The sequence below is a fragment of the Cebus imitator genome, unplaced genomic scaffold (assembly GCF_001604975.1).
Source record: "Cebus imitator isolate Cc_AM_T3 unplaced genomic scaffold, Cebus_imitator-1.0 Scaffold294, whole genome shotgun sequence".
Taxonomy (NCBI): Eukaryota; Metazoa; Chordata; class Mammalia; order Primates; family Cebidae; genus Cebus; species Cebus imitator.
In genome coordinates this window covers 610,080-626,390 of record NW_016107609.1, presented here as the reverse complement: position 1 = coordinate 626,390, position 16,311 = coordinate 610,080, and the positions used below count along the sequence as shown (strand labels likewise).

General features: G+C 44.0%; 2 long non-coding RNA genes across 2 annotated transcripts; both read right to left on the bottom strand.

The window, feature by feature from the left end:
• Positions 1-3,875: 3,875 nt before the first annotated feature.
• LOC108285185 lies at positions 3,876-8,904 on the bottom strand. Its single transcript, XR_001817492.2, has 2 exons — positions 8,763-8,904; positions 3,876-5,025 (listed from the first exon to the last, which is right to left on the bottom strand). It is a non-coding gene; the product is annotated as an uncharacterized LOC108285185 (long non-coding RNA).
• An 837-nt stretch (positions 8,905-9,741) lies between these two features.
• On the bottom strand, positions 9,742-11,733 carry LOC119467467. The gene is made up of 3 exons (XR_005196004.1): positions 11,625-11,733; positions 10,393-10,470; positions 9,742-9,832 (listed from the first exon to the last, which is right to left on the bottom strand). It is a non-coding gene; the product is annotated as an uncharacterized LOC119467467 (long non-coding RNA).
• Between the last annotated feature and the right edge of the window lie 4,578 nt (positions 11,734-16,311).

Genomic DNA, 16,311 nt, shown 5'->3' with positions numbered 1-16,311 from the left:
CATGAAAATAAGAGCTGACAAAACTCCTCATGAAAATCTCGGCTGAGACTCAGATGAGTCAGGCTAACCTGTGATTGGAGGGCTATTGTGAATAACACATAGGCTCCTGCCTTACTGGCGGTTTGACACTACATTAAAAAAATATATTAGTTAAATCTCTGGGGATAGGTTCATGGATGAAGCCCAAGTAAAATCCAGTAAGCTTCAAATTAAACATGAACAAAGTGTTAAAAATAGCTTTATGGTTCAGACGTAGAATGCAGAACATTGCACTTGTATGGAATTCTTAAATGATATGGCCAAACTGGGCTAGTCGTGGTTGAATGATCTGAGAGGTGAAGTAGCTAAACAAATGGCAATGCTGAGAACTGACCTGCACTGCAGTGGACAGTGACTATTTTACTGCATGGGCAAGAGGGATCAACCCCTCAGCTGCCCCAAATGCACAATGTAAGCTCAGACCAGTTTATCGCTGGCTTCTTTGAAGTTCCTGCAGGAGGGCTAAAGGTCTCTCTTTCTGATATTTCCAAGTCACTGTACCAGGAGTTAGGGAACAAATAGAATGAGAGGAAAGGAGAGAAGATCATGAAATTGCTTTACATGGTTTTTAGCCCAGAGCAAGAGCTCAAAATGTTGAATTCACATCCAAACACCTGCCAAGTGCTTTCAATGGAAGAGTCGGGTGATGGGAGGAAGTCGCAGTGGGGATGAATATCCTTTTATAGATTTTGGAAAATAGGCACCATAAATATATCCCTAAATGGCCTTTTGTTACGATCATATAGGCTTTTAGAGAAAAAGAAAGGTGCAGGACCACAATTAAAATACAAAATTAAAGAAAAACGCTATTCTGAATCTAAAACACAATAGGTCATATCACCCTATTGCTGGTGACCTGTCAGAGCTCTCCCTTGCCCTCCAGATAGAGAGCAAATAACTCAGAAGGATTCACAGAACTGTTCAACATCTGGAACCCGCTCATCTCTCTGGGCACATTTCTAATTATTCACACGTGCCCTGTGTACGGTCACATGGAGTTACTTAGGATGCTCCCAAACACTGCCAACTCTTCATGCCTCAGTGCCTTTACATGAGCTTTCACCTGCCTGGGACTTCCTTCTCCTTATCTCCCAGGACAATGCCTCCTTTTCCTTCAAGGTTTCCTCTTTTTAGAAACCTTCCCTGTCCCTTCCCAAGCACAAGTGTTTGCTTTGTCTGTGCCACTCCCAGGCACTTCATCATTAAAGTGCTCATCTGATTACTCTACTGGCTGTGCGTTCCTGGAGAGCAGGTTATTGAGCACCATCACTGTAGACTATGTAGCTGACTCATGGCAGATACTCAAATGTTCCTGGGGGGAAAAGTGAGCAAAACAGAGAAAATGAGGCAATGTTAGATATTATACCCATACAGTAAAATAGATGGGGATTTAAAAAAAAATGTTCTCAGGAGCATTATTTAAAGACAGCAAATTTGTGTCTCAGAACTAAGCCCTGATATAAATGTTGAGGAATCAGATCAGCAAAGGATACAGTGAGGGCAGAGCATCGAGTTAGTATTTGAGAGGCGTCCTGAGACTGGGCAGAGAGAAAACAGGAAGTGAGAGTGTTATGTTGTCAGGCTGTAAAGTCTGAAGTAGTGCAATTTCCTCCTCTTCTGCTACAATTTTTGTAAAAAGATGACAAAGTTCATTTCCTTAAAGGCTTCAGGCCTGACCCTGGCCAGAGGAATGGAGAAGCGCAGCACTAGTGTTACCTAACTGAGCTCAGACTCTCAAGCAGAGGTGCTCTGAGGAGCAGGGGGGAAGGGGGCAGCCAGACGGATGTTCACCTGCCAGAGAGGGAAGACACAGAGGGTCCTTGATCTTTTCACCTGCCGCACCAGGTCCTCTTTCAGCAGCTCAGAGATGCCCAAACTGCTTTTAGCTGGGACGAATTACTTTTTATCAGGCTTGAGATTCCTTTCAGGTGGGAGGAGAACGCTGTCGTAAGCGGAGATTGCAGAGTTGGCCAAGTGAAGTGAGACCATGGGACTGGGACCTGGTACCTGGTATCTTAAGGGACTGAGCCTGGAGGGTCAGTCTGAATTGGCCTGCAGTTTTCCTTTCCACCCAAACCCCAAAGAGTGCTTTTAAAAGTGACTCTACCATGACACACATTTAACTATGTAACAAACTTGTACATCCTGCACATGCATCCTGGAACTTATAAAATAAAATAAATTTTTAATAAAAGAAATTAGAAAATATCGTTATTTTAAAGATATGTTACTGGCCCAAATAACAGAAATATAAATATGAAATCAATTGCTAATTATGCAGATGCAAACTTGTTTTCTTCTTTTTTGAGATGGAGTTTCACTCTTGTCACCCAGGCTGGAGTCCAGTGGCACGATGTCAGCTCACTGCAACCTCTGCCTCCCAGGTTCAAGTGATTCTTCTGTCTCAGCCTCCCAAGTATCTGGGATTACAGGGGCCCGCCACCATGCCTGGCTAATTTTTGTATTTTTAGTACAGATGGGGTTTCACCATATTGGCCAGGCTGGTCTCGAACTCCTGACCTCAGGTGATCCACCTGCTTCGACCTCCCAAAATGTTGGGATTACAGACGTGAGCCACTGCATCCGGTCCCAAACTTGTTTTCATTACTGTATTTGTCCATAGGCTCTCAGAAAGGATTGAACTAAGGCAGTTTTCCATGGCAGTTGTTTAAGTTTGTCACCAATCAATATTTCTAAAATGTATAGTTTTTTTCAAGTAATTACATTAGTGAATTTCATGGGACCAAAAGTTCTGTCTTGTTTATAACATTCAAGAGAAGACATGAACTCCATATCTTAAATGGAAGCAAAAATAAATCTCTGTTCCCTTAATAAAAGAAAATAAAAGTGACTCTATCATTTTGCATTCCCTTTTATTATATAAAGTTTCAAGTATTTTTTTTGTGTGTCCAAGTCTCCCAGTTGACATGACTTGAAGCAGAAGAATTGCCCAGTTAAGCCCGTCAATAAAAAGGAGAATAAAATGGTCATTGTTGTAAGCCTCTAAATGTCAGGGTCATTTGTACGTAACACTAGATCATCAGAACAGGGTATGAGATTGGAGGTTGGGGTCGGCCAGTCGGTCTCATGCAGATTGTTAAGGGCGTTGGCAGACCTGCGTTATTTCTTAGGTGCTTCTGCTTTGGGGAGCATTAGAGTTCTTCAATCTGCATCAAATCATTCCAAAAGCACTGGACTTTTCTAGTGATCAGAGTAATTGCTGCATGTTCCAAAAGAGCATTAACCCAGAATCAGAAAAGAAGCACAGGAAACCTTCAATGACAAGGATCTTCACATTGGGGCAAAAGTTACATTTTTTGGCTCACACGTTTCCAGTCTCCTAATAATACGGACATTGCTTGTTTTGGGCTGTGTGTTGTTACTGTGATGGGGTAGGGGAAGGAGAGTGAGGGCAGGGAGGTGAAGTTATCTATCTGGGGCTTGTTGAACATGTCGCAACTGGAGTAGGGACTGAGACTGTAGAATCCTTTGTCAACATTTCCTCCTTGGAGCAGGGTTTGGGATGACCTATTATCCACCCTCAACCATGAGGTTGATAGAATCTCCCCAGAGCTGGCAAAGGAGACATCTGTCTTGTTTTCACTCATACCCCCAGAAGTCAAGGAAGGGGCCAGGACTCCTGAATCAGGTTAGAAGCAGGTAACACAGGCAGAACAGTACAGAAAACGAGGACCAAGGGTTTGAGATGACTTGGCCAGGCCAGAATGAAAGCCCGGTTACTAATTTCAAAACCAGAAGTCTTTCTGTTGTTTCTTTCCACATTCCTTCAAATGCCTTGATTTCCTGTATCCTGCTTTCAAGGGACCATTACAATATTAGTCACTCACATTTTAACTGAATAAATGTTTTGGAGGAGGGTAAATTTTTTTACAAAGATTGTTGTTGAATAGGATGCACAGGTCAAAATACAATCCAGATAAAATAACTTTGCTCTAATGTATCTACATAATTATTTAATTCCATAATAAAAATCATTTATGTTATATGTTTGTCTAAAACAGTGTCTCCTCTCTCCTACTTCCATATATGCAGGCAGCAACTCATAGGGCAAGGATGTTACCACAAGGCAAAGATCCAGGTGAAGTTGGTTTCAGCTTCCACATTCCTTAGATAGGTCTGGATTTGGCTGAGACTTTGAGGCCAACTCAGACATTCCCAGGTGAGTTGCTCCAGGTTGATGGGAATGTGAGCTCCCTTTAAGTATATTAAATCTTGTATTCCAGGGCTTCTCCCAGAAAACGCGGTCTTCCCAGGTCCTCATCTAATTTATCCCAGAGAAAGAAAATATGTCAGTTATCCACAGCTAGAGGTCTGAAATTAGGGACTAGTCCATCTCAGGGCTTTGTGCTTGGGATGAGCCGTGGCGTCACCGGTCCCCTGTGCTGCCTGCTGGCTCAGTGTCTAGGCCTGACCCTCAGCCCCCTGCCAATCTCTCCTGGTCCTCGCTTCATCTGATTCCCACCCAATACTCTTACACACCAGGCCCCTGCATCCAGCGAGCTCTTGCCCCTTCCTAAGGAGCTAGAATGGCCTCAGTTCCCCATCCCACAGATGGTTGCGGAAATCTCACTGAGGGGGCGTCACTCATCTCTCAAACCACATCCCACTGTGCATCTGACTTTGCATGTTACCTGTTGCCTGCATCTCAGGTATGCCCTGCCTGCTGGCCTGGACCTTCAGGGTTATTGTTATCTGCCTGAAACAAATCCTCACTGTCTCTACCCTTTAGACTCTGAATACTGGACCAAATATTCTCCCCCACAAGCGCCAGTCTTAGTAGCAGGCTTGAGGCCATTTCAACGTTGTCCATCTTGGTCTTGCAAGCATTTCCATCCTCACTGGTCTGCAACACTGGAGTCCAGTTGGTTCTGCAGCTGAGGCCCTCTGAGTTGGAATGTCCTCAGCTTGAAGTCACTCCAGGGCAGAACCAGAGTTTTGAATCATTCCGATGCCTCTTCCTGACTCCTGGAAAAAAATGCAAATGCTCATGTCTGCATTAATGCCTAAAATAATGCTGGTGTCTTGGGTATGACCTAGAGTCACTAGCAGCTGTTCCACCTGCCCAGTGTGCTCTGATCCAGAGCAACTCTGTCTTCAGATCTCATCCCTGGATCTTCTCCTGGAACCAGACTCCTGCAGGACATTGACTAGACCATCCACTCCCCTGGCATTTACTGTTTTGCTGGAATACACTCAGGAGTGGTGTAGCTCCTCCAGAACCACCACCTCCTCACTGCCCTGTTCAGCACCTCTTCTTTCCCAGAGTTCAAGCCACAAGACAATGGGATCATCTAACCAGGTGTTTCCTGTCACAAGGCTCATATGAAGTTGTCTCTCTGCAAACCTAGCAGGTAAAGCAACCAGCCAGCACCTTGCTTCAAAAACCCTGATGAGAGTTCTCTCCTGGAGGGGTCAGAAAACCTCATGGCTACAGGTCACAATATAAGAAATCTTAATTTCAGATTCAGAAGCTTTCCTTCCGCTCTTTGATTGAGAAATTGCTCAGACTTTAAAACAGACCTATTTAAAGGCTATTCTTTGGTGAGCTGCCTCAAGGTGCGCATGTAAAAGTGACTCATGCAGGCTTATAACGGTCACACCAAGGACAAGTCAGTAAGTGCATGGCATCCACAAATAATGTGCTTATATTATGGAGAGAACTAGTTCATTCTCAATCAACAAAAACAGAAAGCTTTCGTGCTGTCACTGCTAGCTCTAAAACTTAGGTCTTTTATGTCCATGGAGTCATAGATCTTAAATTATATCACATGGATAGAAATAATCAGGTAGTAGCCTTTTCTCTCCATTTTCTTTCATATGTGAATTTTTAATACAAATATAAGGAAATAGTGCATTAATGAAAGTCAAAATGTTTCAGTGACCAATTACAACAATTACAAACAAAATTGTTAGAATTTTCTGTTCAATGCCAACATGTGGCTTTTGCACAAAACCATACATATTTCTTTCTTTTTTCTTTTTTTTAAGACAGAGTCTTGCTCTGTCACCTAGGCTGGAGTGTAGTGGCACGATCTTGGCTCACCGCAACCTCCGCCTCCCAGGGTCAAGCAATTCTCCTGCCTCAGCCTCCCTAGTAGCTGGGACTATGGGCACACACCACCATGCCTGGCTATTTTTTGTATTTTTAGTAGACATGGGGTTTTGCCATGTTGGCCACACTGGTAAGCATCTGCCCATTCTTCTCTGAATGGCCAAGATGTGGTAGTCAGCAGATTTTGCAAAAGACAAAAAGAGGAATGCAAACTTATATAAAAGAGCATATTCAAACACGTAAAGTGAATGTACAAAGGAACTTTGGTTTTATTCCCACAAACTGGAAAGAAGAAATGAAAGGCAGTACATGGTATCCGGCTTGAAGAAGGAAACCAGGCCTGGGCTGGGGTTTCCCACATATCATCTCGTGGCAACAGCCCAGCCCAGGGACTGAGGTTCACTCCAGTGACCTTGCTCAGGAGGAAGAGCTTCTATAATGATGCTAATACAAAAACAGGTGTCCCCAAGGTTTGCACACAATATCTCAATCTAAGTGGCTAAAATTAAAGCGGAAAACTTTGTTTTGCAGAAATTTCACATAGATGGAATTCAGAATTACAGCTTGAGAAAAGTAAGAGCTTCTGACCAGAGGTTCTTGGCCTGGGATCCATGAAAATAAACAAGTTAAATTCAGGGGTCTATGATTTTTTAAACTCACGTGTATATTTCAGTGTGCTTGCATTAGGTGCTTTTTTCCTGGAAGGGGGATCCATAGCTTTCATCAGATTCTCAAAGGAGTCTGTGACACCATAAAATATAAGATTTTTTTTTTTTTGGATTATTTTTGAGACAGGGTCTCACTGTCAACCAGGCTGGAGTGCAGTGGTGTTATGGCTCCTGGAGCCTTGACCTCTCAGGCTCAAGCCATCCTTCCACTTCAGCCTCCTGAGTAGCTGAGACTTACAGGCACATACCACCATACCTGGCTAATTTTTCAAGTTTTTGCAGTGATGGGTCTCCCTATGTTGCCCAGACTGGTTTCAAACTGCTGGGCTCAAGCGATCCTCCCACTTCTGCCTCCCAGAGTGTTGGGATTACAGGCATGAGCCACTGCACCCAGCCTAAGATTCTTTACATAAGGTGATCAATTAGGAACAGACAAGAAGGCCTCATGTCATTAATTTCCTGATACAAGAAGTTGTAGCGGGGGCAGATGGTGCGGTCAGGTGAACACTGGTGGCCCAGCCCTGCAGACCCACGAGCCCTACCTGTGCTGGGGCTTGCTTCCCGAGGTATTTCACCTCTTGAGAGGGAATCTTCCACAAGCCCAGCACAAGCTGCCAGACCTAAGCTACTTGAAGGGGGCCATCTAGGTCTCCAACACATGGACTTTGCCTCCATTTTCAGCTCCCTTTTTTCTCCTATTTTCTCTCTGGCTTTCTTCAGCCATGACTCAAAATTAAAAACACTGGAGGTTGGTGGAGGCCCCTCTCCAAGCAGGGAGACTAGGATGGGCAGGGAGTGATGGCCAGTGATTCCAACAAGGAGAGTGGTGACATTAGCTATGAAATTCTATGTTTATGGAATTCATTTGTAGTTGCCTGTTTAATCACCCCCAAGAGATGTTTGTTCTAATCCTGGAATCTGTGAATATACTACTTTACATGGCAAAAGAGATTGTGCAGGTGTTTAGAATGGTACAGATATTGAAATAGGGAGATTATCCTGGACTGTGTGGATGGGTACTGTATAATCATAAACATCTATATAATTATGAGGCAGAAAGCTCAAAGTAAGAATGGGAGGTCTGATCATGAAAACAGGAGTTGGAGCAATGAGAGGAAGCGACTATGTGCTGGGAACGAAGGCAGCCTCTGAAAGCTGGAAAGGCAAGGAGACGGATTCGCTCACAGAGCCTCCAAAAGGAGTACAGCTCTGCCCATGCTTTGATTTTAGCCTGTAAGTCCCATTTTGTGTTTCTAACCTCCAGAACTATAAGATAATAAATTTGTGTTACTTGAAAATATTAAGTTTATCGTAACGTGTTATAGCAGCAACTGGAAACTGATAGAGTTATTAACCATTCCATTCAAAAAGAACAAAGGGTTAAAGTAGAAGCAAGATCAGACTTCCCAGTCTACTTTGCTCTGTCCTCTGCAATAGCTACAAGGGAGGATAGGCTGGAGATCACTTAGGTCTAAGTGGTTGTTTCTCCTTGCTGACTGGCTCTAGATTGTTACGCTTTCTTAGCTCTGGTGCAGGCTTTTTATGCTCTGCCTGTCTCCTCCCTCACTATCTTCTTGTAGATAACATGCATGCCTCCCTGCTCCCATTTGCTGTCTTTAATCTGCTATAGGCTAAAAACCAAACAAATTATAATTGGCTTCAAAAAAAGAGAAAATAAGCTTTGAATAAAAGCTCAAGGGAATCTTCTATCAAGGAACCACATAACCTCTCAGGGTTTTACTGTGGCATCTATTTTAACCCGAAAGACTCTCGATTTCTTTACTTCACATACCTTCCCTTTCTCATCTGTGTTCAGCATAGCTGGGCATTCTGAATGTAAGCATTCCCCACATAAATGGGGTTGTCACTGTGTTATTAGACCTAAATCTTACAAGTCTTTTGGTATCAATCAATAATTCAATAATGACTAACGTGCCATGTCGTATGTAGGTGGAAAGAGACGCAATTAGAAGACTGCTTACCAGCTGTATTGCTGTGTGCCTCTTGATGCATTGTGAGCCTCAGTTTCTTCCATTGTAAAATGAGCTTCATAACATCTGCCCTCTCCTCTCCCTCACTTGATCCTTACAACAGCCAGATGAGATATTACACAAAAGTGCTTGATTGTTAGCTGCAAAACATAATAGAATAAAACACTATTAAAAAATCACAGTGAAATTTTTATGTATCCCTACCGTCCTTTGCGTATACCAAGATGTCTTTGGGTTTGTGGAGGAAATTCCTTCACTCATTCTTTTGTCATCTGATTGTTCAGTTAACAGGAGGAGAGCATGTTCCATGTGGCAACTAGGGCTGGATGAAGGTACCAGACGCCCAGAAGATGGTGTGCTGTGATGGAAAACTTGGGAATTATACGTATCTAAGTCTGAATCCTGCCTCCACGCACTTGCAATTTAACCTGTCTGGTCATTTCCTTATCTACGAAATGTTGCTAATGATACCTGCTAGGTAAGCTGGCTATAAAATGTAGCATATAAAATATATAATATGATGCAAAATATAATATTCATTAACTAAAATGTATGCAAAACTCCAGAGACATACTAGGCATTCAATATAGGTTTAATAGGTATAATATTTGGGGGCTGTTAAATCAATGTATTTTTACTTTGGGTCCTCCCCTTTTTTTTCTTTTGACAGAGTTTTGCTCTTGTTGCCCAGACTGGAGTGCAGTGGCACAATCTCACTGCAACCTCTGCCTCCTGGGCACAAGAGATTCTCCTGTCTCTGCCTCGTGAGTAGCTGGCATTATGAGTGTCCACCACCATACCTGGCTAATTTTTGTATTTTCAGTAGAGATGGGGATTTACTATGTTGGCCAGGCTGGTCTCGAACTCCTGACCTCAGGTGATCTGCCTGCCTTGGCCTTCCAAAGTGCTGAGATTACAGGCATGAGCCACTCACTGTGCCTGGCCGATCCCTACTCTTAATTGTTCTGCAGCTTTCATATTGATTGAAACTGAAGGTTTTAGCACGTAACTCCTTCCGTAGATGCTTTGCCTTGGGCACCTAGGCCTGGAGATGCACTGGCCTAGGTAAGGGAAAGAAAATTACCAAAGAGGGTTTCAGATCAGACAAAATGGGGGGTGGGGAGAAGCATGTCCTTTTTGGAGGCAGCAAAGTAGAAGAAGAGAAGAGGGTCAGAGACAGGTGAGCACACAGTCAGAGATATATGACTCCTCCACTCAGACCAAAACCAAGGTTCCCAGGTGTTAGAAGGACTGAGAGGGTAGCCAGGAGCAGAGGGGTTTCCTGTTTGGGATCCTAAGAGTGGTGGCTGTAGCAGAGTGGAAGGTGTGGTGTTTGGGACCCTGGGCAGGGTGCCTGCAGTCAGTGGACAGCGTGGTGCAGCAGATGTGGCAGGGAGCCTGGGTCAGCATTCACAAGCCTTACACACAGCCTGTAGGAGCAGCAGAAGTTATTGTGGATGTGGCTGGTGAGGTCTGCTATTCCAGGGGCAAAGAGATCCTATACCTATAGGGGCAGGGCAGAGTACCCACGTCAGGGTAGCAGCAAGGACCAGGTTGAGGCCAAAGCTGTGTGGAGGGCTATGGGGCTGAGATGGAGCCCAGAGATCAACTGCAAACTCACCAGCTACAGATTTCAGCCCCAGAGGTCAGCATGGTGTAGGGGCCATCCATGTGTGGTCCTTTTCAGGATGCCAAAGGACTACAGGAACCAAATAAGTAGAGGCAGAGTCCACTCCTCCTCACTGCCCTGAACTCCCCAGTTTCCCAAACCCAGAGGCCATCTTGAAAAGGAAGGGGTGGGAAGATCTGGAAGATCAAGCATTGATGCACGAGCAGCCTGGCCACCCCAAAAAGAAGACTCCAACCCACAGAGAGAGAGATATTACTAACTGGCAAGTTTAAAGTGTAACCGCCTTGCATGTTATGCATAGGATGAATGGAAAATTCCTAACATTAGTAGAAAATAAGGAAGCAACCTCTTGTTAACCTAAGCAAGCTGGCAGCGTGTGAACCCCAGTACATGTGGCAACATGATGAGGAAGGAGGGGCCTGGAGTGGGATGATCCAGCCCTTATCTGCCAGTGGGATCTCTTAGAAAGGCTTACGAGTGATCTCAGGCTGAAGGGCTAAGGGCCATGGCAGAAGCCTGACAGGAGAGGGAGGGAGCTCAGAGCCAAGAGATGCCAGTTAGCTCAGGGAGCAGGGATGGCTTCCCAACGCGGTTGGCGCAGCTACTAGGGCCAGGGAACATGCTCACCTTTTATAGGGAGTGAAGCTCTCCTGGGACATGAAACTGAGCTTTAGAAGCCAGGCACCTTTCTCAGGCTTTTCTGGTTGTAAGTTACAGGAGCTGACTTGAGCAAATGCAATGGAAGCGCACTGCAGAGGCTCATAGATTCTGACAACACAGACTGCAGGATCTAGGGAAGGCACAGGGCTAGACCAGGGACACAGTAAAGAGCCCAGGAAGGGAGTCCTTTCTATTTTCCTCTGAGCCTCTACTTCATTCTTCCCTTTGGCTTTGGACTGTCCTTGCCCCGTTTTTTGTTGGGAAAGCCACCAACAGCTCCACCAAGTTCCTCTCGGTCTCAGTTGAAATTTGCCATGGAGGGACTGGTTTACCTCCTCCATACCCATCAATTCTGCCAGGAGCAAGGAAGGATAAGGGAACAAAACTGCGTTTAAAACGACATTGTGAATGAGAGAGAAGCAGGGAGGTATGAATAAGGGATCTAGGCTCTACCCTAGGCAGCCAGGAAGGATCAGTCACTCTCCCCAGTAAATTAAGCAAAGTTCAGAAAGAAGGGAGAGTGATTTGGGGAAGCAGTAGGGGTGAGCAAAAGAGGTACCCACCTCCACTTGGACTTGGGAAAACAGAGCCGGCACTTTCCTGGCCGTGAGTCAGAAAGTGGAGCTGTAGGGGGTGGCTGCAGGACCATAGGGTACATTTTCTTTTCACTCTTTCATTATGTCACTTTAAAGAGATTAAGTGAAACTGCCAGTAAGGAAAAAAAGAAAGCTAATGGTGGGGATACTGCTCAAAGGCAGAAAATTAGTTAAACATTACGCTGGGATTTCACAACAGGTTGTACTGATTTTCTCACAGCTCCGTAATGAGTCTTGGGGAAAAAAAGATATAATTTTAATGTGGTCTTGATTGCTTCATTCTCAGGTCAGCCTGAGAATTTTCTTATGACGTTAATTACTCATTTTCGTAAGAAGCCTCCATAAATAAAAGTATAAGTACCAGGTGTCCCGTGTGTTCAGGAGCTTGGAGGAAGAAGATGGAGAAAGTAAGAGCTGGGGAGGGGAAATTGTGAGGTGGCCAGAAAGAGAGGCTTTGATCATTTCCGGAGCCATGGAGTTGCAGAGAACTCGCTTTAGACATTGAATGTAATTTAATGTTCTTCAATGTCCTGGAGCCTAAGACCACCTGGGACACATCTGTAGTCAACAAAGTTAGGCTGATAGCAAGGGAAACTGAACACAGTGGGGAAATTTGAGGCATCTCAAAAGGGAGGATTAACGGAAGGGCACCCAATAAAGCTTAGGGGGCTGGAGTTAGCCACAGGATGGTGTTGGCAGGATTTCATCAGATTCTTAAACTGGGGAGTTTCTAGAAAAGTAGGTGGTCTTATTTTTGGGATGCACAAGTCTGTGGGGAGTAACTGACAGGTCAATTTCTCTATGGTCTTGTCTGAGAACAAAATGGGCCTACAAGAGCTGGTGTTTCAAAGTTTGAACTTAGACTGTCTGTGACACCCACCATGGTGTGGTCGGGAGAAACTGGCCTGCTTTGTAAGTGAGGCTTATGTTTTGGAAATTGTGGTTTCTGTTTTAATTCAGCCTGTGTCATCTCCCCACCAACATGAACCCCAGTCTGCCAGTCTTCCTTTTGCATTTACTCACTATTTTTCTATCCCGTCATTGTAGTTATTCTACTGTCATGCTACATATCACATAAAGAGCCCTACAGCGGCGTAAACTCCTGAGAGAGGACTTCTCTAGTTTGGAGATGGTGCTCATTCACAGAAATCTAACACTCAGTAAGTCATCATCTTTTTGACCACTCCCTTCTCACAGGTCTGTGTCTTAACTGTGCATATCAAATATTATGTATCTTAGATTTAACAAACAATTTGGCTCAACAAATGGACAGTGTCAGGTAGCTATTACGAGTGCTAAGAACTATCGCCCTCCTGCAATGTTCAGTGTCTTTCTCGAGGTCCAGCCAAGACTTTAGCATGGCAGGCTGCTTCCTGGGGCTGGGTAGTCAAGAAGGGCAGATAGTGGGTGATCTACTCAAGAAGCTCAGCAGAATGACAGTGAAATGCCACCTCACACTTACTAGGATGGCTACTATGAAGAAAACACACACACAGAAAATGACAGATGTGGGCAAGCAAGTGGAGAGATTGGAACGCTTGTGCACTGTTGATGGGAATGTAAAGTGGTGCAGCTATTATGGAAAACAATATAGTAGAACTTCCAAAAATTAAAAATAGAATTACCATATGATCCAGTAACTCTACTCTGGCATATAACAGAATTGAAAGAATTGAAAACAAGATCTTGAAGAGATACATATATATATATATGCCGATATTCATAGCAGCATTATTTACATTAGCCAAAAGGTACAAGCAAGTCAAATTTTCACTGACGCATGAATGAAAAAGCAAAATGTGGCATATCCATATGTTGGAAACGGGTTTATAATGCTGGGAAGAATCCACACTGAGACCATGGATCCCTCAGCAAGCCTGGTTTACTTCCTGCAGGAAGGGTGCAACTTGCTGGCAGTCTTGCCGCAAGGGGACCCCCGAACAAAGGAGACATGGACATTGATAACTTTCATAACCTGACTCAATCACCCTCAAACTGGACACACCTATGCTGTGTCCAGTTTCCACCAGCCAAAACAGGACCTCACATTCTGTGCTTGACCCAATTGGCTAAAAACTTGGAAATTTTCTGGATAAGGGGGAAAGGCGGCAAGGAAGAAAAGGAAGCTACTCAGAAGAAGGCCAGGAAGCTTTCCAAATAAGGAATGGCATGCACCAGGGTTTGGAGCTTGCCCAGTTCCGTTCAGACATGCCGGAGTGAGTCAAGATAGCTCATTTAAGAGTAGCTGATTTAGAGAATATATATGTGTGTGTATATGTGTGTGTGTGTGTGTGTGTGTGTGTGTGTGTGTGTTTATGCTAATAGCAAATAATGGCCATAGAGCAATAGATTGTAACTCCCTATAATGTAGTTGAGATATAAACTTTGAAGAAGAGCTTTCCCATCTCTCACGCATACAATGGAATGTAATTTAGCTATAAGAAGGAATGAAATGCTGACATCTGTTATAACATGGCTGGACCTTGATGACATGCCAAGTGAAAGCAGCCAGATATAAAAGGCTACATCGTGTATGGTTCCACTAGCATGAAGTACTTAGAGCATTCAAATTCATACAGACACAAAGTAGAACGGTGGTTTCCAGGCGCTTGGGGGCAAAGGGGAACAGAGAGTTATTGTTTAATGATTACGCAGAGTTTTGGGAAGACGAAAATGTTTTAGAGATATGTTGGTGATGGTTGCACAACAAGGTGAGTGTACTTAATGCTACTAAACTCTACACTTAAAATGTTATATTTTCTGTTATGTGTATTTCATCACAATTTGAAAAATGTTTTTAAAGCTAAAAAAAAAAAAATCTATCAGGGGAAGAACCTACAAGTAGCACAAACCCAAGTCCTTGGAGGATGCTAGACACTGTGACTAAGAAAGTCACATTCACATACCAGGTCAGGGAACATGGAATGGGGCCCAGCGCTGAGGTCAGGACAGAACAGATGATTCAAGGGATGAGCTAAAGGACACTCTATTCACTGACTTTAGTGTAGTGCAGGGTGGGTCAGACTCGAGGATACTAAATCAGAGCAGGTAAGGGTTTCCCTTCTTCTTTTTCTCCTTCTCTTCAAGAATATTCAGTGGAGATTTTAAACAGCCTAGAATTCTCCAGTAAAGTGGTCTAGGAAATAGGGCTATAGATTCCACCCTCTAAGCCCATTGAATTCTTCCCCATCATAAGCAGAGCCAGATACAAGTGAGCATATAACTCCTCATGTTAGTGAGAAGCTATCGATTATGACTGGGACATTTGGCAAAACCAGCATTTCTCGCCCTGTAATGCCAGTGTTGGGAACTTTCAAAACTGGAAGACCCAGCTGTTGCATATAGACATCAGAAGAGGCGGGGTTAAGGCAGGAGCCCCAGTAGCAAGTAAAAGTTATATATCTAAGCAGGAAGTCAGAGTCAGGGATGTTCCCAGGAGCGTTATTAGATCTCCAGCAAAGAGCCATGGATCATGGGTCCAAGGAAGAGCCAGAGGGAGTGGAGTTTTAAAGAAGGCTGACTTTAGGTGCTGGTGTGTTTTATGCTCTGTATCTTTTCTCTCCTGTACCTTGCCTTGGTTCTTTGAAGCCTTCCTGGGCTTATGGGAATATCTCCAGTTTGAAGAAATGCTGGCCCCACTTTCCACACTCATTCTTGGGAGAGAAGAAAGAGAAGCAACCCAATAAAGAGAGAATGACCTAAGAGGTATCTCAAAAAAACAGGGACCAAAAGAGGAGATTCCCCCCAAAAAAAATTCTGGGAAAGCAGAAATATTCAACACCTCTGCCCTTCCATGGAAAGTTCCACTCTCTGAACATGTTGGTCACTGGCTTGCTTTCTTCTCAGGGGTGACACAAGGTATGCAGAAATCCTTGAGGTCTCCTGGAGGGCGGAATGAACCATCAACAACAGGTAGTCAGAGCCCAGGCTTATGGTCTGGAATTAAGCATCTAGAAAGATGAGGATGACAGCGGGAGGGAAAGAACAGATAGGACCTCACTTATAGAGTACCTAGAAAAACACGGAGAAATGGAAGTAAGCCAAGGACTGGGGCATGAGGGAAGACAGGTTAGAGGCCGATTTGCCAGAACCAATTTATCACATTAATATGGATCAGCCAAGATGCTGACAATGCTGTGTCCTTTTGGAACAGTTAAAGAAATTCCTGACTGACTCTAACTCAGGAGCATCTGAAAATGGCCTGGGAAGGGCGTTATTAACAGCTAAAAAATATCTACCGTAGATTGAATGCCATTCATGGGCTAGGCAGTTTTCATTTACTATCCTACTTACTCTGCACAGTAAGGAAGGTGTGACGAGTCTCATCTTACAGATGAGGAAAGTGAGGTTCAGAGAAATAAAATCACTCATTAGCAAACCGTGGAAGCAGAGTGCAGAGAATTGCATCATGATTGTCCATGCTTTCCCTTATGCTTGTAAATGTTTATGTTCTGAACCTTATTGTCTCAAGTTAGGTCCTCTTCATCAACACCAGCTATGGGAAAAGTTAAAATCCTACATTGCACATGTGCTTTGGGAGCCATATAAATGTGTCCGGGTTCTTATTGCAGCTGTCTTTCCCTCCTCTTCTCTGTGAGACTGTGGAGGTGTTTATGGATGATAGACGCCATGCTTTGAACTGTCAAGTTGACTA